Source organism: Vipera ursinii (assembly GCF_947247035.1).
Source record: "Vipera ursinii genome assembly, chromosome: 4".
In the NCBI taxonomy this organism is placed as follows: Eukaryota; Metazoa; Chordata; class Lepidosauria; order Squamata; family Viperidae; genus Vipera; species Vipera ursinii.
In genome coordinates this window covers 56,581,267-56,601,168 of record NC_139514.1, presented here as the reverse complement: position 1 = coordinate 56,601,168, position 19,902 = coordinate 56,581,267, and the positions used below count along the sequence as shown (strand labels likewise).

General features: G+C 41.7%; 1 protein-coding gene across 1 annotated transcript in view; it reads right to left on the bottom strand.

The window, feature by feature from the left end:
• AGPAT3 (1-acylglycerol-3-phosphate O-acyltransferase 3) overlaps window positions 1-8,376 on the bottom strand; it is an 87,005-nt gene extending 78,629 nt beyond the window's left edge. The window contains exon 1 of the mRNA XM_083362463.1: window positions 8,081-8,376. The gene's annotated coding sequence lies outside the window, so the exon portion shown is untranslated. The remainder of the gene's footprint in view (window positions 1-8,080) is intronic.
• Window positions 8,377-19,902: the final 11,526 nt, after the last annotated feature.

Below are 19,902 nucleotides of genomic sequence, written 5' to 3'. Positions count from 1 at the left end.
CTGCCTTGGCCCTGGCCCAGAGACCCTCCTTCTGCCAGAGACCCTCAGATCTGTCCCACTCCTGCCCAGGCCCCCATAGACACCCTTGATGCCAACGATGGAGAGCTGGCCACACCCACCCAGTAGGCCATATGCACTCTAGCCACACCCATCCAGTAGGCCACGCCCACCCTGGCCATACCCACCCGGCCCCCTGAGGGCAACCACAATGCTGATGCGGCCCTCAATGAAATTGAGTTTGACACCCCTGCTTTAAAAGCTGTTCCCAAAGGCAACCAGGATTGGCTTATGAAGCAGGGTAGTGTGGTAAAGGAAACAAAAGGTGGAGATTGTACAATCCAACTAGCTGAGATACTTAAAAGTACAGGATTTTAGAACAAAACTTAATGTACTGGTGTTGTATATATGGGATAAACTTAGAAAATCGGAGCAGTCTTCAAGTTGTACAGTCTTTGTTATGGAATACATGTATAACCTTGAAGAAAAGAAAAAGGAGATACTGTCTAGGAAACTTATCAGACCAGAGACGCCATAGCCCCCCCCCATCAGTTAACCATCAAAGAAACAAACGGAGAAAATATTCATCCTAACTGATCTAGCAGCTAAAAGTGGCAGGTAGGAAGTCTGTACTTTTAGACTTGTAAGATTCTGTTAATGTAGCCTTATACAATTGAGCTCATCTGGTTACCCAGGAGGGCTGGCAGCCCTTAAGATTTGAAGGTAATTAGCTGCTTCAGGATGTGTAAGGGCACACAGGTGGCACAGTTTAAACCAAATACGGTTTTCTTTGGGACTGTACTGCCTCTGCAAAGACCAGCTGTGATATCCTGTAAAAAAGCACAGCTGCTTTAAAGACTTCCAAATAGAAGCTACGTGAAATTTGTTTTCTGTATGCTCTGAAACAGAGTTTGCCTTTGAATCTGAAAGCACATGGAGATTTGCTATGGAGGACAAGGAAAATTTATGTGAAACAGAACCTCCGCCAAGAGGCATTGTGAAAAATGGAAAAAAAAATCCTAAATTTTAAAATAGCAAGATTGAAGTGGCTATCAGAAGAAGCTATCACCATAGCTGAAGAAAGTTAAACAACAAAAGCCTTGAGACAGAATGACAATTTATGTGACTTTCCAAAGTAAAAGGCTTAAAAAGATATGCCTGACCAAGACCAATTTTAACAAAGGGGGGGGGACAAGAAATGGAAGATGTTTCTTAGAAGATGAAATAAATTACGGCAAGTTTCACAGGTTAGGAAGAATTGTAAGGCTTGGTACAAGGCTCACCCAATAGCCAACATTTATTCAATAGAAGCTCTCAGATACACCTCAGGCAAGTATATTAACGTAAATTAATCTTTTTACTGCTGACAAGATATACAGTATATGAGGTATACATTATATATACACACATATCCTGGGAACCACTGTTCCCTCCTCCTTAGTTTCATTCCTTATAGGAAGATTCAACAGAAACCACCGAAGTATCAGATGAAAAATCAAGATAAGGTTAGGAGATGGGAAATACTGAAACCTCTCTGTATATATCTGTATATACCGTATTTTCCGGCGTATAAGACAACTGGGCGTATAAGACGACCCCCTACATTTCCTGTTAAATTATAGGGTTTGGGCTATACTCGCCGTATAAGACTACCCCTCTTCCAATGCACACTAAATAAAAATTAAAAAACATCAGATTTTATTTTAATATGGTAATTTTAATTCAAATGCTTATGACATGCAGGTGCTTAGTAGGAAAACTGTCACTTATAAACATAAGGCTGTTTGTCATCAAACATGTAAACATAAAACAGTGCAAGTGGATTAAATAACAACAACAACAACAACAACAACAACAATAATAATAATAATAATAATAATAATAATAATAATAATAATAATAAGTTGGAGGGGACCTTGGAGGTCATCTAGTCCAACCCACTGCTAAGGCAGGAAACCCTATAAACCCTGTAAAAAATCACAGACTGCAGCTTCTTCTCCAATTGGTCCTGCTTTCCCTGTGCAGACTAAATGGGAGATCCGCTCCAGGTTTTCCAGCCAGCCCTGTCCCTAAATTTTCAGCACCCGGCGTATAAGACGACCCCTGACTTTTGAGAAGATTTTCATGGGTTAAAAAGTAGTCTTATACGCCAGAAAATACAGTATCTTGCCTGGCTGGTTTGAACTGGCAGAGCTGACCCATTCTAAATTCCATCAATTAAAACAATGCCAATTTCTGGATCTTGATATCATGTGTTCTCTGTAGCAGCACCTGACTTTTGGAATAAAATGTCCAAGATATGAATGGATACCAACCTACTGGTATTTCAAAGAGTCCTGAAGCTTTGGATCATCGCCCAGGCTTTGGAGAGGATGACTGATGTCCCTTTCTTTCTGTTTCCCTCTGGGGTTGCTTTCTTTGCCATCCTTGTCCATTTGTCTTGTGTGCTTTTGTACTATTTCTGGTTTTAAAAGTTTTTAACAATTGTAAACCCCCCCTAGACTTACTAGGTATAAGGCAGCATACTATTATTATGGCTGGTCAGTCTGATGTTTTGACTGAATTTGGCATTTTTGTCCACTATCAAGTCCTTCCCAATGACCTGGGATAGGCAGATATTCTTGTTTAACAATATTAAATATTACAATTATTTATTAATAGCATGCAAATATTCCAATGCACCATTGTTGTTACTTTGTCGTGCCATTGCTTGTAGTCAGGCAGTGCAATCTTCTTGCAGCAGTTAACTAAGTGGTCCACTATTTTTTCAGCTTCTTTGCAGAGGTAGCATTTACTGTCTGTGGTGTCTTCTCAATTCTGGCTTTATATGAATTTGTTCTTAAGGCTTGGTCTTGTGCAGCCAGAATTAATCCCTCTGCCTCTTTCCTGCCCTTAGCCATTGTCAGATCTTTTTGTCCTGTCCTCTCTCTGTGTGTGTGTGTATTGTCCATGAAGTACTTTGCCTTGCCATATCTCTTTTCTATTCTTCACTTAGTCTTTCTTGTAAGCCAATGTGGTCTCTCTGATACACAGTAAACCTTCTTAGTGTACTAACTTCAGTACAGTACATCTTCTTCACTATCCTTCAGATATTCTTCCAATGTCCTTTTAATTCTTCTTCAATTGTCTGGTATACTCGCAGTATTTTATCTCCACCTACACTCCTTGGTAAGTACATCATTGTGTGAATGAATTGTGTGACTGTCGTTTTTTTTAATTTTTTTCTTATCCAAGTTTTTTAATTCTGCTTGAGGCCACTCCACTATGCCAGCTGTATATCTAATGCCTGGAATTGTCCAGATATTAATTACTTTGATAGCATTTCCTTCACCAACTTTGAACTTTAAAAGCTTCACTCTTGACTTCAGTAAGCTTGACATTGTCAGCCTGAAGAATGTCCAAGTATTGGTAGTGATCATCTTCATCCAGACTCTTGAAGTTATTTCCAGTGTATCTTGACTCTTTCTGTTTCCACTATTTTCCCCTTGTTTATGGTAAGGATGGCACATTTCTCCAGTCCAAATTCCAATGCAATACCTTGGCTATATATTCAGAGAGATTCCATTTCAGATGGGCTTTTCTTTTCAACTTCAGATCATCATGTAAAGGATGTGGGAGAGCCCAGCAGATGTTTATGTTTGTTATGTTTGTTAACCATAACCTGACTTGTTCAGTATAGTTCACAGAGGAATCAATGCAATGACAAACAGTAGAGATAGTACTATTATTACTATATAGAGTAATAATAATTACTATAATAATAATAATAGTAACAATAATTAATATATAGGTGGCTCAGTGGGTTAGGACGCCGAGCTTGTCTATCAGAAGGTCAGCAGTTTGGCGGGTCGAATCCCAAGTGCCGCGTAACAGTGTGAGCTCCTGTTACTCGTCCCAGCTTCTGCCAACCTAGCAGTTCGAAAGCACGTAAAAAATGCAAGTAGAAAAATAGGGACCACTACGGTGGGAAGGTAACAGCGTTCCGTGCGCCTTTGGCGTCTAGTCATGCCGGCCACATGACCACGGAGACGTCCTCGGCTTTGAAACGGAGATGAGCACCGGCCCCTAGAGTTGGAAACGACTAGCACGGACGTGCGGGGGAACCTTTACCTTTACCTTTTTAGAGATAATACATTCAGGAAAGATTATATAAAAGTTCTTTACTACAGGACATAAATACATTGTTACATGAGGAAACCCTGAAATATTGTTTAAAGCCATACAAGAAGTTAAACGAATAGCTTTATTTCAACAAACATGCACCTATGCTACGTGTCTAGAGAATGAAAACATTCAAACATATTAAATATATTCTATACTAAAAACCAAACTGAAAGAAAAATGAGTAATTATCAAACCATAGCACTAATTTCTCTCAACAAAGTTTTGCTTAAGATTTTACAAAGAATAGAATAAGGTGGGGGGGACAGGAGAGGTCAGATTCACAGGCAGGTTTCAGAGAAGGACACAAAATCAAATTGCTAACATAAGATGGATAATAGAAAGAACAAAACAACATAAGAACAACATTTGCTTTTGTTTCACTAGACTTGATGCCCAAATTAGGAATTTATTAAGTCTAACAGGAATACTTGGGCATCTGATCTTTTGAGGAATCTTTAAAGTGAATGAGAAGCTACTGTAAAAACCTGAGGAAACCCAGGGGTTCATAACCAAAAAGTGAATAAAAACAAGATCATAGAAGCAGACAGCCAGGACCCAAGAGATTACAGAACTGATCCTAGAAGAGCTAGAACATATTGTAACAGATGTTTGAATGTTTGTCTATGCCGTGACCAATCTGATCCAAGGTATCTAGTTAGCCAACTACTTGTGTCGCGTTCCAAAGTTCAATAATGAGATACAGCACCTTTAAAGAGCTTTTCTCATAAGGTTATCTCTATAAACAGAAAAATACACTCCAAATATGCACACATCTTTCTTCCTAACATTTTTCCACAAAAGCAGGGTCCAGGTTTGTTTGTTTGTTTGTTTTGGGGAGGAGGGGAATCAACCAAGTGTTGATCTATTGGTTGTGACAGCAACTGGCTGACTGATTTGTCGCCAGAGCCTGACATAAATGGGCTCAGAGAGAATGACTGGCCCAAAGTCACCAACCAGCTTTCACGCCTAAGGCAGGAACAAAACAGTCTCCTGGTTTCTAGCCTTAACTAACAAACCAAACTGGCATGATGATGATGATGATGATAGTCATTGTGTTCCCCAATACGTCTTTCCAAGATCTTTTTAATTACACTTTTGTAAAAAAAAAATATGTTTGAATTTATGCCAGACAATGAGAAATATATAATTACGTAAGGATTCTGGAAGATTTCTTCTGTGATTTATTGAAGTGCCTGCAACAATTGCATCCGTTAGTAGCAAGCAACAAATGCAATCACACGCCCATCATCTGGAAAGTCAAATGAATTGGAGTAGCCAAACGGTAATTCAGAATTGGAAATTCAGAAATAGAAAATATCATTTTCGTTAGCATATTAAACTAAACTGAAATCAAAACTTTGAAATGCACAATTTCTCAGAAACTGCTGAAATAAATTTTTAGAGCAAAATTCTAACTGCATGAGCCTCAAGAGATAAAATGCACACACTCCAGTAACATTCAAGAAAAAATGTAAAAATATATGGCAAATCAGTTAAAAGCAAACTAAGCTCTAGTACACAATGGCATTATACAATAGATGTGGAAAACATAAGAAATGATGCAAAAAAAATTCTTGTTAACATCAAGATTAAACCCACGGAACACAGGGAACCAACATTAATCACATTGCATGTATACCTGAGGAGTAGGAAGCAGGAAAAAAAAAACACCCCTTCCAGAAATCTACTTTTGTCAAAAGAAAGTATTTGGCATCAAAGTTGGACAGTGAATCTCATTTGAAAACCACTGAATAAATGGGACATACTGTATGTTGAAATTAATGAACCTGAGCACTTGAATGAGACTTGTGAAACTAACTGGATGCAACCCAGTAACTTTTACTATAAATTTCAGAAAAGTAGCCGAGGACAAAATACAGTTTATCTTGATGTTTATCTTTTTTTAGGCTAAGTGCAAAAATGTTGTGGAGCAGTTCAGCCAGAGTTCTGTTCTTTATTTACTTACACATAATAGACAGAATCTTTCCAGACTAAATCCTTACTATTATGAGCCTAGCTAGGAAATTGGCTATCTGAACACTTTCTTAATGGGCTGTCCATCTCCAGACTGTGCTGCCTCTTGCCCCCCCTTCTTTTTTTTTTTTTTGGAATATGCACCCTACTTCCTGGGAAACTGCCCCTTCACTGTAGTCCTTCATATTAGCTCCCTCTCTGTGGGTTTCCTCTCACAACTTCAGAGTCCAGAATGGACAGTTCTCCATCCAACTTGGCCGTGCTAAATATGAAAAAAATAAGAACACCTGTTACATAAATTGTTTCACTTAGAAAACTAAATATTAGAGAACTAGATTGCCCTACCAGTTTCTTTCAGATATGTTTCTATCTCTACATTTATTTATTTATTCTGGGTGGAATGGCATTTGCTTGCAAGACTCTATAATAAAGAGAATTGTAAAGTAAGAATGTTGTAACACCAAGGCCTTAATGCGAATTCCCTATCTTTGGGTACACATTGTAATCAAAGAACTTTGCATGCCGTATTGATAAACTTACACAAACACTGAATGACTTATTGTATTTATTTAGAAATTATCCGTCTCTGCATAAAAGGCTAAAAGTTGGAAAATACAGTAGCACTCACATACTAGGGGTGTGTGTGTAAAAGAGAGAAAGCTGATTATGAATCAGCAACTACTGTACTCAGTATAATTCACTTCCAAGAACCTTAGTTCTACTTACATAGCACAAATAATACAGGCTACAAGGCTAGTTAGTATAATGCACAGCTGATTGGCATAGATGAACTTTTTAATTATAAGTGCAACCATGAAAGTTAAAACATGCTTAATGGGGGGGGGGGTTTGCACAATCTATGAAACCACAAATTATCTGTATAGATGGGTTCATACTACATGCTAGTTAATGGTTTAATGTATCATGTGATTCTAGCCTACATAATTAATTTACAGTTCAGTGTATTGTGTGAACAAAAGCAACTAGGTTAATTTAATAATGTATATCATCTGAACACAATGGCACACTCTGGCAGGATCAAATGAAGGATGACAACCTTTTTCAGTCTGCCATTAATTATTCTAAAACACTCATTTTCCTTACAGTAATTGCATTCTCTCCACAGTGCAGTCCTTGGCTGCCAACAGATCAGATGCAACGTAATGGTCCCAACTAGCTTTCAAGAAGCCTGCCCCTTTGCCAGCACCAAACTCAAGCCAAGCGTGCGAAGAAGCAACGAAGAAGAGCAGAAAGAAAACGCAGAGCTTTCACAGACAGCAAACGAGAGGACACGTTGAACGGCTATAGGACCAAGGCGTGGCGTGTCAACCATATAGGATGCGCTGGCTTTGCGCAAATGAAAACGAGACGCCTCCAATTCAACGGAAAAACTCAACGCGAAAGTAACACGCGCGCTTACACACGTACAAGCAACCCCTCAGAGGCAGCCACATCCACCCACCGAGCGGAAGCTGGCGGAGAAAGGGACGAAACTACCAGAGGAGGGGGACGTTCGCTCCCCTTACAAACGCACCGAAGCGAAACCGGAGCTTTCACGCCGTTGTTTTGTGGGGGTTTTTTTTTTTTTGGCCAAGGGTGGAAAAGCGGATTAATCCATTAAGGTCACGCGCAAAGAAAAAGCCAGCGGAGGGAGCCGACAGTCGGGCAAAAAGGAGCGGACCGGGTAGAGAGCGGGGATCCTGGGAGGACTGCAGCAAAGAGACGGCGGCGTGGAAGGGCTTTGCAGGAAGAAAGGAGGCTACAACGCTCAGAAGAGGGGGCGGAGGGGGGGGATCGTCGGAGCTCTAAAGCGAGTCAAGCTTATCTCCCGACGAGGTGGGGTTGGTGGTGGTGGTGGTAGGGTGGGCGGAATGGGAAGGTGATCTCCCATCAGCCCGCCCGGCCTCGCTGCAGCATCAGGAGTTCCTGCCGAAGCGGCACAAACCTGCAGTCCTGGCCGCCCCCGGAACCTCTTTCTCGGCGGCTGCTCCCCAGCTCGGCTCCCCGAGCCTCGATCCCGCCGCGGCCGCGGCCCCTTTCGTCTTTCTCCCCGTTAAAGCAGCCGCGCGCCCACTTTTCTTCGGCGCCGGCGACCCGAGCGGCCGCCTTTGCTTTTTGCTCTGCGGAGGCTGGGAACGCCGCTCCGGAAAAGGGCGTAAAGGAATCCGGTTGCTTATAGCGGCGCCGGGATGAAGCCTTGTGCCCAGAGTGCGGCAGAACCAGCTGCCTGTGCGAGTGTGGTCGAGTGTGTCTCTGTTGTGTGTGGGTGTGTGTGTGTGTGTGTGTGTGTGTGTCCGGGTGGGCTCCCAGCAGGCGCTACTTCCTGTGCAACGACAGTTCAGTTCCTGCCGAACCAGGAGGCAGGGGAACGGGGCTGGCGGCTGAAGAAAGGGGGGAGCATCATGGTGGCGGCAGCGGCAGCCTTGCTTCAGTCGAGCTGCTGCCTTTGCAGGTCGTCGGGGGTGGGGGGGTGGAGAGGAGGAGGGAAAACGAGTTTAACTTAAAAAGGCGCCTCTCCGGCGTCAGCATCATCGTCCCTCCGCGCCCCTCTGCCCTGGAGATTGGAGCCGCGGCGGGTGGCCAGGCGCGACCTCCGCTTCCCGCGTCCCGCTTTCAGACGTGGTAGGAGAAGCGCCGCTGACGGCTCTCCCCTGCTCGCGCGCTGCACGGCAGGGCGGCAGCTGCTGCTTCCCAGGCTTGCGGAATGCGGCTAGGGCACAGGTCTGCAACCCGTGGTTCCGGACCCGCATGCGGCTCTTTCAGCCGTCTCCCGCGGCTCCCAGTCCTCTGCCATGTGCAGTCCAAAAAAAAAAAAAAAGTGGGACTAAAAAAGTTCAACCAATCAATTCAAATATGCAGGGTAGGTGCATATCTCGCCTTGGCTCCACTCTTCAGTCAAACCCTGTCCTGCGCATGCGTGCATGTATGCACATGTGCACACATTTTTTTTGCGGCTCCCAGTTTTTCCTTTTGTGAGGGAACCGGTTCCGAGTGGCTTTTTCACTGTTTCAGGTTGCTGACCTCTGGGCTAGGGGAAGCGGCACAGGCGCCTTTGGTCGGCTTGGTTCATTTCACGTGATTATTATTATTATTATTTTTCACATCACAGCCCGGTCCCGCTCTTTGTAGACATCGCCCATTCAGGCCAGGAGATTGGATTACTTTTTGCCTGGGTGAATAGGAGGTCTTCAGTATGTACCCTCGACTCGTTCTGTTTGGCCGCTGAAGATGAACTAGCGGAGGGAGGAGCTTGGGTGCCACCCTCAACTTCTAGTATGCACATCTGTTTGCCCAGATGTGAATATCTGAAAGCAGGGCTTTTTTTTTTCCTCATAGAATGCTCAGAACGGAGTTCCGGCACCTTTTTTGGATGGAACCTTGTAGGGTAGGCAAGGTGGGCTGTATGACATGTGTGAGTTCCGGCACCTTTTTCTTTTACAAAAAAAGCACTGGAAAGACCTATAAATATACCACAAAAAAGCACCGTCTGAAAGTATGAAAGGCAGGCTTCCCATTTATACTTTCTACCTACTTTCCACCCCAAAGATATGTATGACTCTTGTAGGTTTATATTGGTCACTTTATTTATTGGTAGATTTACATGCTTATTTCAGGGTGGGTCACACTATTAAGAATAAAAAAATGGAAGGACGGAGGCCGTTGAAATACTGTAGTATTAATACTGTGGTTTAAGTGGGTCGCAATAAGTATGCACAATTGCATTATTAGAATTTGTGAGTGCAATGGACCAATAAGCCATATTAAACATTAGTTTTGTATGGTGTGAAGCAGACAACATTGTAAGTTAATCACTAGTGCAGGGGTCTTCAAACTTGGCCCTTTTATGACTTGTGGACTTTAACTCCCAGAATTCCTCAGCCAGTTGAAGTCCACAAGTCATAAAAGGGCCAAGTTTGAAGATCCCTGCACTAGTGGCTTAGTTGACTCAATTTTAATTCACAAACCTCAGTCTACTCAATAGAGTTGACCCCTTGGTTTGGAGGTTGGTGCAAGATCATCAGCAGATAGTTAAATGAATCAGTGTAGACTAGAGTGTGAAGGGATTATGGCTTTTTCCCTGTTCTTCCGACTACCAATTGGTATGAACAGAACCCTGGGCTTACTAGTCAGCAGTCTTACCAACCAGCAAGCCTCGGTTTTGATTGCTGTCTACACAGATATATACTGTAAGGACCCACTTCAATCTACATCATAAGAAAACAGAACTCTTGGATACGGTCTCTTCCAACAGGAATTTTTATTAAGATAAATTGATAGTAGGCATGCTAGACAGGATCTGAGGGATTCCCCCCACCATTCAATGTTTTAAAGTGTTCCCAAGCAACCCCCCCACCCCGCAGTTCTGGGCGATTCAAACCAGCAGATTACTAGGTGTTAACTCCAGGAAAGATAATATCAGTTCAGCTCCCTCCCTCCTCAGGATCATTCAATCCTCTCTTTACCCAGATCCCAGGTGTTGCATCTTCCCCGCCCCACTTTTCCCTTGCTGCCGGTAAAGAGGTGAAGGTCAGAGGGGCATAGGATGAAAGGCAGATGGCCACATTGTTATGGTTAGCAGACCCGAAGTGAATCAACAAAAAGTTACTTTGTGAATGGACGAAGTAAAAGTAGTAAAACCCCCATGCATACCCCCCTCCCCCTTAGTATGACAGAATCCAGGAAATAGTAAGAATTGGTTTTTATATCAGAGGAGATAGATAGAAATGAAATATAACTGAATTCTGACATATACATTTAAATATGTGTAAGCTGCATTTAATACTGTGGGGTGACATTTGCTCCCATCAAACATTGATTGAATTGATCATGTGAATAAACTTTTTAATTTTCCAGGTACACTCTTCAAAGAAATGTTTTTCTAGTGCCTGCATTTTGATGTGAGCTTGGAATATGAACTATAAATGTGTAGAGTTTCTACACATGAGAATTTTAGCCCTGCCAGAGGTCTTCTTTGTAGAGGAGAATTCTGTATATTCACAATGCCCATAAGAACTTGATACTTAAACAAAATCCAAAAACAGACATCCGTAACATCAAGATATCTGAGGGGTAATATGATAGCACTCTTCAGATACTGAAAGTAGATCATACAGAAGAAAGTCAGGAGCTGTTCTTTATGATTCTTGAGTAAAGGGGACAAAGTAATGGATTTAAGCTACCAGAAAGCAGATTCTGAATGTATGTAAGAGATAAGGGGGGAAAAAATCTGTAACAGTAAAAGTGGTTTGAGAGTGGATCTATTTACTTAGGGCACCTTTCCCCATTGGATATGCTTAAGTGCCAGACTGCTATTTATCAGAACTATTTTAAGATTCCTGTACTGAAGAGAAGGTTGGATTCCATAACTAAAATGTTTTTTTCCAACTCTGTTTCTGGTCAACCACCAATTAACCTATTATGCAGTGTCTGAAACTAGTCAATGGTTCAGCAGCTGGTGCAAACACAGAAATTTTTTGATTTATTTATTTATTTAGAGAATTTATATAGCTGCCCACTATAAGCCCACAGAGTCTCAGTGACTCTGGACAGCTGATAAAAAATAAAAACCCAATAAATAATAGTAAAAATAACCTCCCCCACCCCGTGCAACAGCAGTCAATCAAACAAGCCACTTAATGGACTCTATTCCTCTGGGTTGTTGGCAAAGCGAGATCTTCAGGGCCTTGCAAAAGTGTCAATATGGGGGCCAGTCTAATGTCCCGGAGATGATGTTCTTATGAGAAGGGAACCCACAAAATTCCCTGCCTCCCCAATCTGGTAGGTCAGGTGGATGTAACCAGGAAGAGATTATCCTCTGGTCCCAAGCCATGTAGGAGTTTAAAAGTGACAACCAACAACTTGAATTGTATCCAGAAGAAAATAGGCAGACAATGCAACCTCACCCCCCCCCCACCCCCGCCACTGCTGCAGGAGACGTGACGTGCACACCTGGGTCTGCACAAAACCATTGGGCCGTTGCATTTTGAACCAAGTGAAGCTTCCAGATACTTTTCAAGGGCCACCCCATGTAGAGTGTTGTAATAGTCAAGACAGGAAGTCACCAGGACATGAGTGACTATGAGCAAGGATTGTTGGTCCAAGAAGATACATACCTGGTACACAACCTGCAGTTGCTCAAAGGCCCTCCTGGCCCCAGCTGCCACCTGCTTCTCAAGCAGGAATGGTGAGTCCAGGAGAACCCCCAGATTATGCAGTGGGACTTTCTGGAGCAGAGTCATCCCATCCAAGACCAAAGATGGCAATTCTCCATGGACCAAAGAATACCAAACTCAGAGCCATTCTGTCTTCCCAGAGGTCAGTTTTAGCCCATTGCTCCCCATCCAGCCCTTAAAGCCTCCAAGTACTGCAAAAGAGGAGGGGGGGGTCACAGCATTGCTTAACTCATTATGGGTTGAGACATATAGCTGGGTGTCATAAGCATATCGATGATACATCTCAGTCTATGGTGGTGAATGATCTCACCCAGTGGCTTCATTTAGATGTTAAAAAGAAGTGGAGAGAGTCTCAAACCCTGTGGGACCCCGCACAGCAGGGGATGAGGGCTGGACTTCTCACTTCCTGTCAACACTGAGAGCAGCCACAGAGGAAGAAGGAAGTAACCAGGACAGCACGGAGCCCGCTCATTCCCAAAGCCACTCCAGAAGGATACCATGTTGATGGTATTAAAGGCTGCCAAGAGCCTTGCTCAAGTAGAGCAAAGATGGATACGCTACCCCATTCTACTCCTGCAAGAGAACATCAAAAGCTTGAGCAGTGCCATATCCAGGCCTAGACCCTGACCAGAAAGGATCTAGTTAATCTATTTCATCCTGAAAACTCTGGAGCTGCCACTCAACCACCTTCTCTGCAAACTTCCGCCAAAAGGGAAGATTGGAGACAGGTGGAAAGATTGGAGACAGGTGGAAATTTACAGGTGGAATCTTGTCATGGCTTCTGAAGAAGAGGGCAGATCCCAGCCTCCTTAAACCTCTGTGGCACCACCCCCTCTTCAGGCAGCTTTCACAAGCCAGGAAAGGTGTGGATCTACAGCACAGGCGCTTGCGCTCATACTTCCTAGGATCCGAATTAACAATTAATTGTTGCCGTGTGGTTATGATTTAACCTTCATCTGATAATAACAGTAGTTGTATGTTTTCCTTGGCTCTCCTGATGTTGAAGTAATTTTTTTCTCTGCCATCTGATGTCCTTCAGTAAACTACGGTATTTGGCTTGGGGGGTGGGGGGGGGAGGAGGTCAGCCCAGCAGATCTTGGCCACTGTAGGCTGGCAAAGACACTCTTCTATTCAGTCTTTGAGTGCAAGGCTTTGAACAGTTGGTTTTCTGCATGACTATTCACAGATAATTGTATGCATTTAATAGTATTAACTCCCAAACAAGTATGATTAGGAAAATAGCCTTAAATGGAAACATTTGGGTCCATACACATACACGTGAAGAACAACAAATGTAATTGTTGCAGGAATAAATAAATAATTACTGCTGGAAAATAATTTGATCTTTGAAAAAGTGTTAAAATTAAGTTTTGAATGCTAACAGATAATGACTCAAATTTGGTTTGTCATATTGAGAATGATTTTCCTGTTACTGCTTATAAGATCGGTATTCCTTATTTCTCACTGGTAACATTTAGTCACATATGTGGGTCTGAAATGTGTGTGATTTCTAACTGTGTATGATCTGTCTGTGGGGATGTTCAAATAATTTTGATTGATTTCATCTTATAATTAGTGTCAATGTTCAGGTATGTTATCAACGAACAATAATGACAAATATAGTTAAATTTTCACTTCCCTTTTGTAAGAAAAATGCTCTCATTTTATGTGCATTTGTGTATGTAGATATAATCTGAGTTAAAGAATGAGGCCAGGTAATATTTCAACTATTTTAGCAATAGTCTCACTAATACAGTTACGTCTAGGAAAAATTGAATAAACTTACAACCACAAAACTTATTAAAGACAGTAATTAGTTCTAGGCTAAAAATGCCCCAACTTATATGCTATTCAAGAAAAATAATTTGGTCTGCCCTCTAATTTTGTACCATGCCTTCAGGACAATTTTAGAATTGCATTTGATCAGTACTTTTTTTGTAAAACAAAAAGGTGCCGGAACTCACACATGTTATACAACCTGCCTTGCCTACCCTACAAGGTTCCATCCAAAAAAGGTGCCGGAACTCCGTTCTGAGCGTTCTATGAGAAAAAAAGCCCTGCATTTGATGATTACCTTGTTAAATATTTCAGTCTTCATTTCTTCACCTGAACCTTGGCATGGAAGACAAATTTTGTGCCTTTAGCCAAGAGATCAACTTTTTATTTTTATTCAGACTTAGGGAACGCTAAGCTGCTGGAAATTCTTATACAACCATGTGGGTCATGAAAGTTTATTTATTATATAAATAGGGGATAAATATTAACTAGCAGCAATATTGTCAGTTTATTTATTTATTTTATTAGATTTATATACCGCCCTTTCCTGAAAGACTCAGGGCGGTTTACAGGGTATTTAAAACAAGAAATACAAAAGTTAAAAACAATTAAAAAATTACATCAATCCCTGAAAAAAGTAAAAACCCCAATTAAAATTAAAATTAAAATTCTCAGCCTGGGCCAGAGAGCTCGAAGAGCCAGGTCTTCAGGTCCCGGCGGAATGAACGGAGGTTGGGGGCAGTCCTGAGCTCCACGGGCAGCTGGTTCCAGAGGGCAGGTGCACCCACTGAGAAGGCTCTCCCCCTGGGTGTTATCCGCCGGCAATCTTTTACCAGCGGCACCCTGAGCAGACCCTCCCTGTGGGAGCGCACTGGACGAAGGGAACTTGATGCTGGCAGCAGGTGTTCCCTCAGATATCCCGGACCCAAACTATTTAGGGCTTTATAGGTCATCACCAGCACCTTGAATCTCACCCGGAGGGCAACCGGGAGCCAATGCAGCTCGCGGAGTAGAGGTGTTACATGGGAGTATCAGGAAACCCCCATCACAACTCGCGCGGCCGCGTTCTGCACCAGCTGAAGCCTCCGAGTGGTCCTCAAGGGCAGCCCCATGTAGAGAGCGTTGCAGTAGTCTAAACGGGAGGTCACGAGCGCATGAGTGACTGTGCATAGGGCATCTTGGTCCAGGTAGGGTCGCAACTGGCGCACCAGGTGAACCTGGGCAAAAGCCCCCCTGGTCACGGCTCCTACATGATCCTCCAAAGTGAGCCGTGAATTGTATTTCTTTGGTTGAAATTACATATTTGTATTTGTTTACAACCCATTTAGGTGCAAAACAGAATGGAGAGTTTTTATCTAGCTGTGGGGTTTTGTAAGTATGGCTTACAAAAGTGAAATAGAATTTGGAATTCCTAGGAACATTCTGTCATGCCCCCTTCGGAGCCTGAATCTGCTAAGGAAAATCAGCTGGAACTGGAGCTGAGGAAGATCAAGGGAGAGATGTCTGTGGCTTCAGAGGAATGTGGGGAAGAGCAGGCTGAGGCAGGCCAGGGCCTTTCACGATTGGGACAGGATGAACAGGAGAGACAGAGCTCAGGTGATGAGCAAGGGTCACCTCCTCCTGATCCTAGAGCACGGAGAGTGGAGAGAAGGAGGGAACAAACAGGCAGGCTCAACTACTGGGGAGAAAAGCACCCCGCCCCTCTCCACAAGGCACAGCCATTGCTGATCTTGGAAACAACTCTCTGATCTCTTGTTCTGTGTTGTGATTTCTGCTTGGAAACCCTGAAACTGACCATTGGACTGGCTGACAAACTTGATTTGGTGCTCAAGGACCTCGGATTGAATTTTGGCTTCTCTTCTGAAACTGCTTAGGCAAGCTTGTATTTCCACAGACTCATTAGATTTTGGATGTATGTGTCATTCCTCGTTATCTCCGTGGCCTTGAGTAAATACTCTTCTAATCTAACTGTGTGTGGGTCAAAACCTGAAGGAAGACAGCTTGTTCCATACACACACTTTCCCTGCCTGAAAAACTTGTGAAACTACTTGCAGCCAGAGCCAGAGGCTCCTGAAGGTGTGTGCATCTTTGTTCTGTGGCTTGCCAGAAACGTGGGAGCATTTGGGGAAATTGGAGCAAATAAAGGGTGGTTTGAACTGCCAGTTGACTGTTTTGCCTCTGTGCCATGCCCTGGGTCATCACGCATTCTGTCAGATTATTTTGCTTACACAATGAGCTTTTATATTTGACTAATAAAAGTCAAAAAGGAAAGATGAATACAGGAGTATACAGTCTAGCCTAATGAATAAAGCCTGAATTTTAAGAGCTGGTTTGGATACACATAAAGATAATGCAGGAAACATGCACCTTCAAAAACACCTGCAGAGATTGATGTTTAACCAAAATTGTAATTAGTTTGGCTTACTGTATTGTGCAAACCCGTTCAATTCAGGTCTAATCATAATTAAACCAACCATGCCAGCCACAGTAATACTGTACTGTACCTTGCACTTTTTTCTCTTGGTCAGGACATAACATAAGACCCCTTCTTCTGCAGGTCAAACAAATATCTAACTAATCTAGCATCCTTTTTTCAACTGTGGCTAGACAAATGTTTCCAGTGCATATACAAGTAGGACACACAAGAAAATATGTGTCCTGCTTGAAGGCAAGTGCAAAGTGAATTGCACTTGCCTTCATTGCTTTCAAATTAATGATTGAGGTTAGTACAGCTTTCTCCAACCTGCTGCCTTCCAGATGTGTTAGGATTACAATGCCTACCTCATGCTAATTGGAAATCCTGGGTTTAAAGTTCCATCCCTTCTGGAATGACAGGTTCAGTGCTTTTTTTTCTCATAGAACGCTCAGAACGGAGTTCCGGCACCTTTTTTGGATGGAACCTGGTAGGGTAGGCAAGGTGGCTTGTATGACATGTGTGAGTTCCGGCACCTTTTTCTTTTACAAAAAAAGCACTGGACAGGTTGGAAATACTGAACTAGTCTTCATTAGCAAGGAGCATTCAGATCAGTTGTAGAACTCATTCTCTCTAATTGTTTTAACAGACAGATAATTTTAATGTTACGACACTTCTGTAGTATCTCATATTTGACATGTACCCGGAAGATCTGAAACAAATACAAATGATAGACTGTCACTGGCAAATAGCTTTTTAAAAATATAATTATAGAAATCGTTGTAAGCAGTTTTCAGTGTCTATTGTAAGCTAACTAAAACACATTTTCTAATTCATCTTTCACTTTTAGGAATGCAGGACTAGTGAAACCTTTCATCCAATTCATGGTGGGTGTTTTATGAGTTTTTTGGCTGCAGATTTGCAGAGTACAGCAAAAGTCTTTGAAGTGATAGGGAGCTAGTTCTAAAATTAGAGAACCATTGTGAATAGAAGATGCTTGTCTTAGGACAGGCAAGTTCTACATGGCAATATAAATGGCTTGAGTGGGAGTAAGGATTTGTCATCAACTTTGCTGCTCACAATCCTGCTGGAATATTATCTGTAGATCAGGCTGAATGAAGAGTAGATACCAGTAGTTCGATTTTCTCAATAGGATTCTGCACTAGGAAATAGAACTTCTAATCTGAGCACATCTAGAAGGCAGAGTGGACATGGAGGTCAGTGGTAATACAGTAGTAGTGTTAGGTAAGATATGTGTTTAAATGTGCTGAAGATTAGCCAAGTACAGGTTTCAGTGCAGAATTCCATGATTTGTATGCCATTTTCTTTATGGTATATGATATTTTGTTAACTCTCCCTGTCACACATTGGGACACTGAAGAATAAAAATGTATAGGACCATGGGAGAGGCTAATGAATCAGTAGAAAAACAAAAGGTAGAATTGCAATATAGGCATCTAAATTTAACACTTGTGGGAAGAGTGAATTTTCAAATGAATGGGACCATGATAAAATTGAAACATAAGGAATTTAGCCTTGGAGCAGCTTACACCAGCCTGGTATAATAAGTCTTATCAGGATATTCCCACGACCTGTTTCTTTTCACTTACACAATTGTTCTCTGTTTGAAGAAAGTAAAAGCAGAAAGGCAGGAAGTAACCCTAGGGCCATTACTTATGAATATGCATGCTTATATCATCTACTATTTGGACATATATATATATGCCTGCATAATTTTCCCTCCTTTCCTGAGATATCTAAATACCAATACACCTCTGGTTTGCAGAAATATCTCTCACTATTTTTTGGTAGGGTTCCCTCCAATACATACTGCTTATATAATAAACATTGCTATGAGTTTTTAATAAATCATTTTGAATCCTGTGTTCTGATTCCACAGATTATTTGTAAGGGGTAAGATTTGGGAACAATGGTACTCATTCAGCTTACTTTAATCCTATGTGCCTTTTGTACCTGACCTTTCCAGTCTACAGGAGGGCTTTTTGTCAGAACCACAATGTTTTCTTACAGCTGGGATGGAAAACTTTCTATTCCAAAAGTTGCATAAATTTAGGTAATGATTAACATTAATTATTGAAAGTAATGGACTGCCTCAATTTCAGGCAAATATATTGGAGACTCTAGCCTAGCCTAAAGTAAATGGGAACAGGAACATCCCAAGCCAGTATGCATCAAACCATACATGTGCTTGAGCTCACCTACCCCATTCATACACACACAGTTCCTTCTGGTATAAAGAGCAGAACCCTTAGAACAGCATCTGGCATTGACAAAGGTGGCTGCATCCTTGCAAGTTTTGCAGAACTTTTCAGGGATGGCAGGATTATAACGGGAACATTCAGAAACCAGTTAGAGGTCTTACAAATCAAATCTGGAAAGTGTTGGGGATTTTCCTGTTCTGCTGTACCTTACAATTGAATGAATCATTGCATTAGCAAAGATACATCAGGGAAAGGATGTAACAACCCCCAGGGTCACAGTTATCATGTTGTGCTATTCTAGACTATCTAGTTCAGTCTTATTACACCCATATTGGCTATGAAATTATGAGAAACACTATAAAAGAATTGCACTCTTATCTTGCTGCTTATGGTGAGATTTATATTAAATAAAAAAAGTTAATGAGAGACTATATTTTAACGCAAGCTTAAATTTGTGTACCTTATTATAATTGTGGGAGACATATGGGGAGCTGATTTCAGATTTCACTGGCCGTCTCTTCTAAATTTTCCAAAAAGAGAATTATAATAGTAATAGTAATTCTCCCACTAGTCAGGCTGAAACAGCTAATAACTTTGTCTATCTAAGTGAGAGCTTCTAGGTTTTCTACTGAAGATATTTTCCTTGAGCCAAACTCTCAAAAATATAGGAGCATGCTTTAACGTTTGATCCCATAGTCCAGAAAACAATACATTTAACAAACCAGTTCAGAAACACCAGTGGTAATTGCACAATCATACTTCTCACATGTGGGAATTTTTAAAAATAAGAATTTAATAACGTTCCCTTTTAGAAGCCAAATAGATATAAAAAGGAGTTTAAGGGAAATGAGGAAAACAGGAAAACAGGAGAACACTAATAACAGAATTCCAAATGAAATTACTTTAAAATAGTTACAAACTAGATTAAGATTTTGAGGTTCAGAATCTCTTCAGAATGTATTGTGATGATGTCTAGAGAGAATCTGAATCTCGCGAACAAATGTTGTTCTGCAGGCCTTTTGTCTCTTTCTTCCTTTGAACATTATCTTCACAGTTTCACAGACTGCAGAGGATAAATGAAAAGCAGCCTCTTTGTTTTGCCAATTTTTTATTTATTTTTTATTTTAATTTAATTCCATTTATATCCTGCCCTTCTCCGAAGACTCAGGGCGGCTTACAAGCT